Source organism: Pseudophryne corroboree, chromosome 4 (assembly GCF_028390025.1).
Source record: "Pseudophryne corroboree isolate aPseCor3 chromosome 4, aPseCor3.hap2, whole genome shotgun sequence".
NCBI lineage: Eukaryota > Metazoa > Chordata > Amphibia > Anura > Myobatrachidae > Pseudophryne > Pseudophryne corroboree.
In genome coordinates, this window is record NC_086447.1 from 675099518 (window position 1) to 675107350 (window position 7833).

Below are 7833 nucleotides of genomic sequence, written 5' to 3' on the forward strand. Positions count from 1 at the left end.
CTTTAACTGATTAATTATGCCAACTTCTTGTACCTTTGTTGACTAGTATGTGATAGGCTTTATGTCCATATTTTCATGAAATTGCCATCTCTCCACTTTTTTTCTCTTCAATCTTTGATACATATCCCCCATCATGTCTTGGGGAACAGACCAATATGGGTATAATGTATGGGGGAACAGACTGATATGAGATGAGAATAAATTGTCATAATTTATTGAGTGCAGGTTATATAATGTTAGGATACAGAAGCCAGTACAGTATAAGGCTGGGGGCAGTATGAGTAAACTTGGTAAGGAGATGTTGATGAGCAGAATAGAGAAGAGATTAGGCAGTAAACATGGTGTACACAAATAAGTAGTCATTATGGGAGAGGGATGGCAACAGTGGACATGCAAAGAAGGACCGGCTTTCCCACATTTTTTCCAATGGGAAAAATATCTCCCCAATATCGCATTATACTTCAAATAATGAACTACACCAGCATTGACTACAGTGGTAACACACTGAGTTTCTAGGATCACTTTCACAGTAACAGAATACTGAGTATTCCCATGTATGCATGTTACCCGAAAAGTTTTCTCCAGTTTCCTCCAGAATCTAACAACGCCTCTGCTAGTTTGGTTTCTACAGTGCTTATACATAGTTGTATAATGATTGGCTCAACCTGTCATTTTGCAGTGCAAGCTAGCTGTGATTTACATAACCAAAACCACATTGCATATGGCCCAAGCCACCACATCGAACACCTTTGATCATATTATTATCAAGTCTTGTATGGGTCAAGAACCTTCCTGGCAAAGATTTACAATGTTAAGGTTCCAAGCCCACAGTCTTAAATTTCTCATAATACATTGCAGGCATCACACTGGTGGACAAACCATTTGTAGTGCGTGTGCAAAATGCTTTGCCAAAAAAATAACTCTTTACACATGAGAGAATTCACAATAGGGAAAAGATTTTTAGTCCTATTACACTAACAACCCAACCCTTGCCCTTAATGTGAATCCTGACATTAATACCTTAACCAAACACCTAACCCAAATCCATAATCCAACTCTATCTTGCCCTAATCCTAATAACCATACCCTTAAACGGTAGACTTGATGAGCCAAATTGTTTTTATCTGCCGTAAATGGTATGTTTTTTTCTATGTTTGCAGTAAGTAAGTGGGCAAAAGGGGCAACCAGTGGATATTAATGGATACTAATTTGCTGGAAAAATGATGGAAGGTTCTTTACTACACCAGTAAAGATCAGAAATACATTATGACAGAAGTATCTGGATGACTAAGTGTTTTATATATGTGTTTGTGTGCATGTGTGGTTTGTTTGGACTATTTGTGTGTGTATTTGTGTGTTGTTAGATATTACAATTATAATTTATACTGGTACTGATCCAGAATAAGTGGCCATAGCGTCATTATTATCAGTAATTAAATGGTATGTTGCTTACACCTACCAATATATCCGCAACTCAGTCTGTAGCAATAGAAAGATGAACACCATGGGTGTAGAAAGGGGTGCTCTATACAGAGTATTCTGTGTCCATGACAGGTTCTAAAACATATGTGTCATGATTTTAAATGCAATCACAATGTCTCCAGATGCTGGTGAGGATGGTTAGTGGGCTGTGTGGCTGGTGTAATGGTTACTGTCTCACAGCACTGAGGTCATGGGTTCAAGTCCCACCATGGCCCTAACTAAGTGGAGTTTGTATATTCTCCCCACGCTTGCATGGGTTTCTTTAGGGTATTCCGGTTTACACCCACAATCCAAAAATATACTGGTAGGTTTATTGGCTCCCAACAAAATGAACCCTAGCATGAATGTGTGTGTGCATACATGTGGTAGGGAATATAGATTGTAAACTCCACTAGAGCAGGGACTGACGTGAATGGCCAAATATTTTTCATAAAGTGATGCAGAATATGTATTTGCTATATAAATAACTGGTAATAAATAAATAATAATATATTATATGTAAAATATAAATAATTCTAAGGTAAACTGCGTTAAGCATAACAGCTATAGTTCTATATTTTGGGTCTACACCCCTATACTACAAATATAAAGCACAAGAAAAATGGGCCAACACTGCTGTACTCAAAATTAGTGTATCATATAATGGGAAAACTCCATATTATAAATGCTGAAATAAAAATGCATGTAAAAAGTAAAAAGGCATATACTTAACTCAATAATCATTCTATTTATCCTTTATACTGTAGAGATGATAATTTCAGTTCCAAAATAACTCAGGGAAAGGTTCAATAAATAGTATTTCCTCTTATACTCTTCTAGAAATTCTGGATTTTCTTTGGTATTGAGACAGTTTTCTTATGTATCTTATAGATTTGAATGTGTAGCTTCACACAAATAGATCAAATTCATGTAAGCATAAACATCCAGAGAGAAGGAAAAATATAAGGCACACTGATGCTTTATCATTCAAATCATCCATTTATCATACACATTTATTATGGTGCTGACACAAATGCACCACATTGAATTTTAAAAGCTTTAATAATATACAAGATAAAATATCCACATTATGCTGTGACCTAAAAGCAATTACCTGAAATCAGCTGGATAGGCATCCCAAACACACACTTTCCCATACCCCAAGAAATAGGGAAACACAAGATGGACACCCCTGATGGATACCTCCGATGTTATGAGGGTTCTGGGCCAAGCAGATCAGGTCATCAGCAGCCATACTAATGCATTTTTAATTAATCTCTTTTTTAAAGTGTGGAGATTATGTCCCCTGAATCCCCTTAGCTACCCATACTGTGGTCACATGACCTGAAGCAATCAATGCTGGGTATTTCTCAAGCAAACATACAGTACATATTACATAAAAATACATAGGAAATACAAGAAAATTAATACAGAGGTATATGCCCTAAAATATCCCACTTACAGTAAAAAATAATAATAATAATAATAATAATAATAATAATAATAATAATAATAAAAACAAATTGCACATTTTATATATAGGCAGATTCCCATAAATACTGAAGGGCATATTCCAGGAATATTCATAGTGCTTCCATGCGATTCAGATGTAACCACATACATCTACCCTCGGGATACATATGATATCCCAGCAGCCAGGATGCCAGCTGTCACTATACTAGAAATAATAAAGAATTCCTGGCACTCTCTCCTTACAGATGTAAATCTCCCATATCCGGGTAGTACAGTAAAAATTGATTTACAATGGTGTTTTAATAAACATATAAGATGTCTTTTAATGATTTTGTTACATGCCACTCTAGAAATGTTGTCTACTTATTAGAATGCAGATGCGGCATGATCTATGTGGGAAAATCATCTAGACCGCTGTAGACCAGAGCGGCTGAGCATATCTACAACATACGCAAGGGTCTAGAAACACACCCCTTGTCAGACTACTTCAAGGTGAAACATAATAAGTGTGAGGGACATATTGCTCGTTTTTTAGGTTTACAACAGATTAAGCCGCATTGGAAAAATAAGGATATAGAGACACGTCTGGCACAATGTGAGATGCAATGGATTTTTAATTTAATTCTTTGGAAACCTAATGGCCATAATGTAGACTTTGAGTTGAAATGGTTTGTAAATAAATGAATTTGTTCTTATATTTTTAATCATTCACATTTTTAATCATTCACATTTTCAATCATCCATTATTTATCTTGTAATAATTCTCTTTTTTATGCTTTTATCTTTCATGTATTTATCAATTGGGATTATCCAATTGTGACTAAGAATGATGGCAACCCACCCTGGTAATAGGGAGTGACTGGCTGGGAATACATAGTACCACTAATTTTGGGAATGAGTGGGTTGCCATATTCCACATGAAATGGTAAAGGAATCCCGTATCCCATAAGCAAGATGGCGGAGTAAGCTTCAACAACCATACCATTGTCAAAGATGAAAGCTCGAAAACTCCCTACCCGCTGGAAAATAAGAGTAGAATATGTATGGATGGATCCCGCCCATGTTGTGTCACTAATAGTGGGACGTAGATATGTGATTCTTGTGTGTGACCGCTATGACGGATCAGTGGAACGCAAAAGGAAGCCGCCCGAGTACAGGAAGTAAAGGATGGAACGCAAACAAGTGACTTCTGGTAGACGAACCCGGAAGTCACTGCGCTAGCAATTCCCTGGCGTAATTGATGTAATAACATGGTTGATTCTATATCGGAGTGGGAGAAGGTACCTTCTGATGTACCTAGGGGAGGAGACACCTCACCAGGGGGAGGAGCTATGACCAAACAGGGTACACGAAAAGTACCCTCGTGGGTTCGCTTCGCTCGGCACGCTTCGGGCTCGGTGGCTCGCTCCGCTTCGCTTGCCACCTAATTACTAAAGGTAATAGTTGGTGGCGCTGGCGTAGCTCCTCCCCTTTGTGTCGTGGCTCCTCCCCCTGACAGAAAAGGTCCCTTAGGCCACTTGGATCTAGCCTCAACCGTAATTACATCTTTAGGAATATGGTATATAAGGACAATTCAGTTGGGGCATTTTATTCAGTTTGAAAAAGGTCATCCTTTGACCGAAACGCGATACTGCTATGAGGAGGAAGACGGAGGTGTATGCCAGGAGTTTTTAGACTGCATGCTGAATTCACTCAGTGTGGTGGTGCCAGGCTATTTAGCCTAGGACCTTAATTGCTGCTGCTTTTTTCCATTGTAATAAAGGGTAAGGGAAAGGAAGGAAAAACGGTTGCACTGGAATATCTATATCTATCTCATATAAATATGTGCAAGGAAATACCCCAAATATTGGTACTGTATCAATTGATCATACAGATTTGCTGGGGGTGCTACCACAGATCATGTTAGACTACATATAACACAAAGAAGAAACAAGAGAAAAGGATCTGTTTTTTGGTGCACTTGTTCATGAATTGTAATTAAACTTAACTTTAAATTTATTCTTATTTTAAAAATGTGTTCTGTGTACATTTAGTGACATGTTTTATTTCATATCCTCTGAGTTGACTTTTGCGAAATATTAAAAACATTTGAAGTTAGTGTGATGACGTAGCACAACTGTGAATTACAAAGAGAAGAAAATAGAATAAACATATAGTTAAAAAACTAATGAGCGTCTCTATCGTATCTGTTCTTTATAATTTTATAAGTATAATTTATTCTCTGTACAAACCCTCATACTTTTATATATCTGTTAGTAGTCTATATAGTAGAGATTTGTATGGCACGTTGCCATTAATGCGCTGATTGTAGGGATTTTAGTATATCACCTAAAGAAGAAATTAAATGCAACTGTATATTAATTTGTCATAAAATTGTATCACAGTGTCCCTAATGCGTTCTTGTTGGATCCCTGGTTCATTACCCAGAGATAGTGTTTAGTAAAATATTGTAACATAGTAGTCATTCATATTTTGCAACAAGTCTTATATAATTTCCAGCCACATATCCTTGCAGTGGAGAATCACCATGAATTGAGGATACAATTCATCCAGTTATATTCACAGTGTTAGATACGGGGTAAAGAATTTAATATACCTGGTATTTCTAGAAGAGCATAATAGGAGAGACAGTTTAACTTGATGAAGGGGGAGAGAATTTATTGTACTGTGAAGAGTGATAATACTAATGAGGTATAATTCAGGACACCTCTCACATATAGTGTCAGGTTCTGAAATAAATAAATAAAGATACCTTAAATATATGGTGTCAGTCACCTCTCACATATAGTGTCAGGTGTAATTCACATGTGATGCCACAATGTGTATTGATAAATCATTTCTCACTTATAGTGTCAGATGTAAAAATTATTATAATCCTCTCACTTAAAGTGTCAGGAATATATTAAATTATATCGGTAAATATTGTGCTATATGACAGCTTCACCAGTGGATCTCTCATGAAAGGTATCAAATGTTTGTGTATAGTTATTCCACAGTATCCGGCCTCATTATATCACAGTTTAAGCTAGAATGTCAATGTAATCTCCCCTTTTGATCTCTAGTAGTATTCCTCCTATTTTAATAACTGTCTCCCTATTATAACCGTTCATACAGTCCAAGATTATTTAACAATAGTGTGTGTATAGAATTCTAGATATGTGTATTGTTGCTACAATAATGTTCTGAAATTCTTCATACACATACCTCACACGCTGGATTTATAAGAACTTGTTTATTGTGCGGGCATATATATAGCCATAAGACAATAAGGAGAAAAGAAGACTCTTTTGTGGGCGCACTCTTAACTTTAAATGAATATAAGAATTAGTCAGAATAGATTAAAAATTCAAATTTTAATGATTCAACAAAATTAAGATGATCAGTGGTTCATAAAGAAAATAATGGTCAAAAAAGTGACAATATATTCAAATAGCACAGAGTGCTGATGCAAGATGGAAACTGAATTCCGGCTGACAGAAGAGATTCTGAATGTTGTAAGCAAATAGCTTAAATATTAGACGGTACGTTCTACTGATAAGCAAATCACTGTTTTATGTTCCATGTCAGGGTATATAAATAATACAGTCTGGATACTGGTTGTACTTATGGGTAGTATATATGTCTCTCTCTCATATCCAGCCAAGAAAAGAAAAGAAAAAGGGTGGAAGATCAGATGGCAGTGTGAATCTTCTGTCAGTGTTAGACACTGTGTATGCTAAGCCAATGAGCTCTACTAAACTGAGTATTCCTCAATGGTCACCCACTTGAGTACTGACCCAGCCCAACACTGATTAGCTTCCGAGATCGGACGGCTTCGGGCGTTTCCAGTGTGGTATGATAGAATGAACAATGATTGGAAGCTCTGGAATCACTGATATCTCACGGATTACATAATTGTAAATTGACTCAACCTCACTTACGGACACATGAGACACAGTAACCAGAAGATCCTGAAACTCATCAAAAAGATCATTCAGCTGCTGACTGGAGAGGAGGGGGAGTATATAGAGGAACACAGCGGTCTGTACAAGGACATTTTAATCTAACCCTAATAGACCTTTTCTAGTCAGGAAACACCACTGTAATTTGGTAACAGTCTCCCTGTCATCTGTTTCTTCTTTATTATTAACATCCTGCAGTTGGATACTTTTATATAGTCTGCCGGTTACACTGTTACCTTCTTCCATTTGTCTTTGTCTTTTTATCTCAGACATCCTATACCTAGGCAATTTTTGATTACTACTATATATAAATCCAGCCAATTATAGAATTGATGTTATAATTCATTCCACTATTGCCAAAATTAGAATATTTGTGATAAAATTATCATTAGTCAAATCAGACGGATATCATTGTTTACTTATTTCTCTCTTTTCTTTATTTCGTGGACTCTCACCATTGATTCAGGGACACGTCCCTGTCTAACATTGGCAGCAGATCCATCTGGTTTCCTCTATCTCTGGTATCTGTCCTGAATAACTATGTAAATTCGTGAACTCTCATCAGTGATTCCAGAGCTTCCAATCATTGTTCATTCTCTCTACTATCATACCACACTGGAAACGCCCGAAGCCGTCCGATCTCGGAAGCTAATCAGTGTTGGGCTGGGTCAGTACTCAAGTGGGTGACCATTGAGGAAAACTCAGTTTAGTAGAGCTCCTGGCTTAGCATACACAGTGTCTAACACTGACAGAAGATTCACACTGCCATCTGATCTTCCACCCTTTTTCTTTTCTTTTCTTGGCTGGATATGAGAGAGAGACATATATACTACCCATAAGTACAACCAGTATCCAGACTGTATTATTTATATACCCTGACATGGAACATAAAACAGGGATTTGCTTATCAGTAGAACGTACCGTCTAATATTTAAGCTATTTGCTTACAACATTCAGA

At 36.9% G+C, this 7833-nt stretch overlaps 1 pseudogene; it reads left to right on the forward strand.

Moving 5' to 3' along the window:
• Positions 1-7472: 7472 nt before the first annotated feature.
• LOC134911952 (5S ribosomal RNA) lies at positions 7473-7591 on the forward strand (annotated as a pseudogene).
• Positions 7592-7833: the final 242 nt, after the last annotated feature.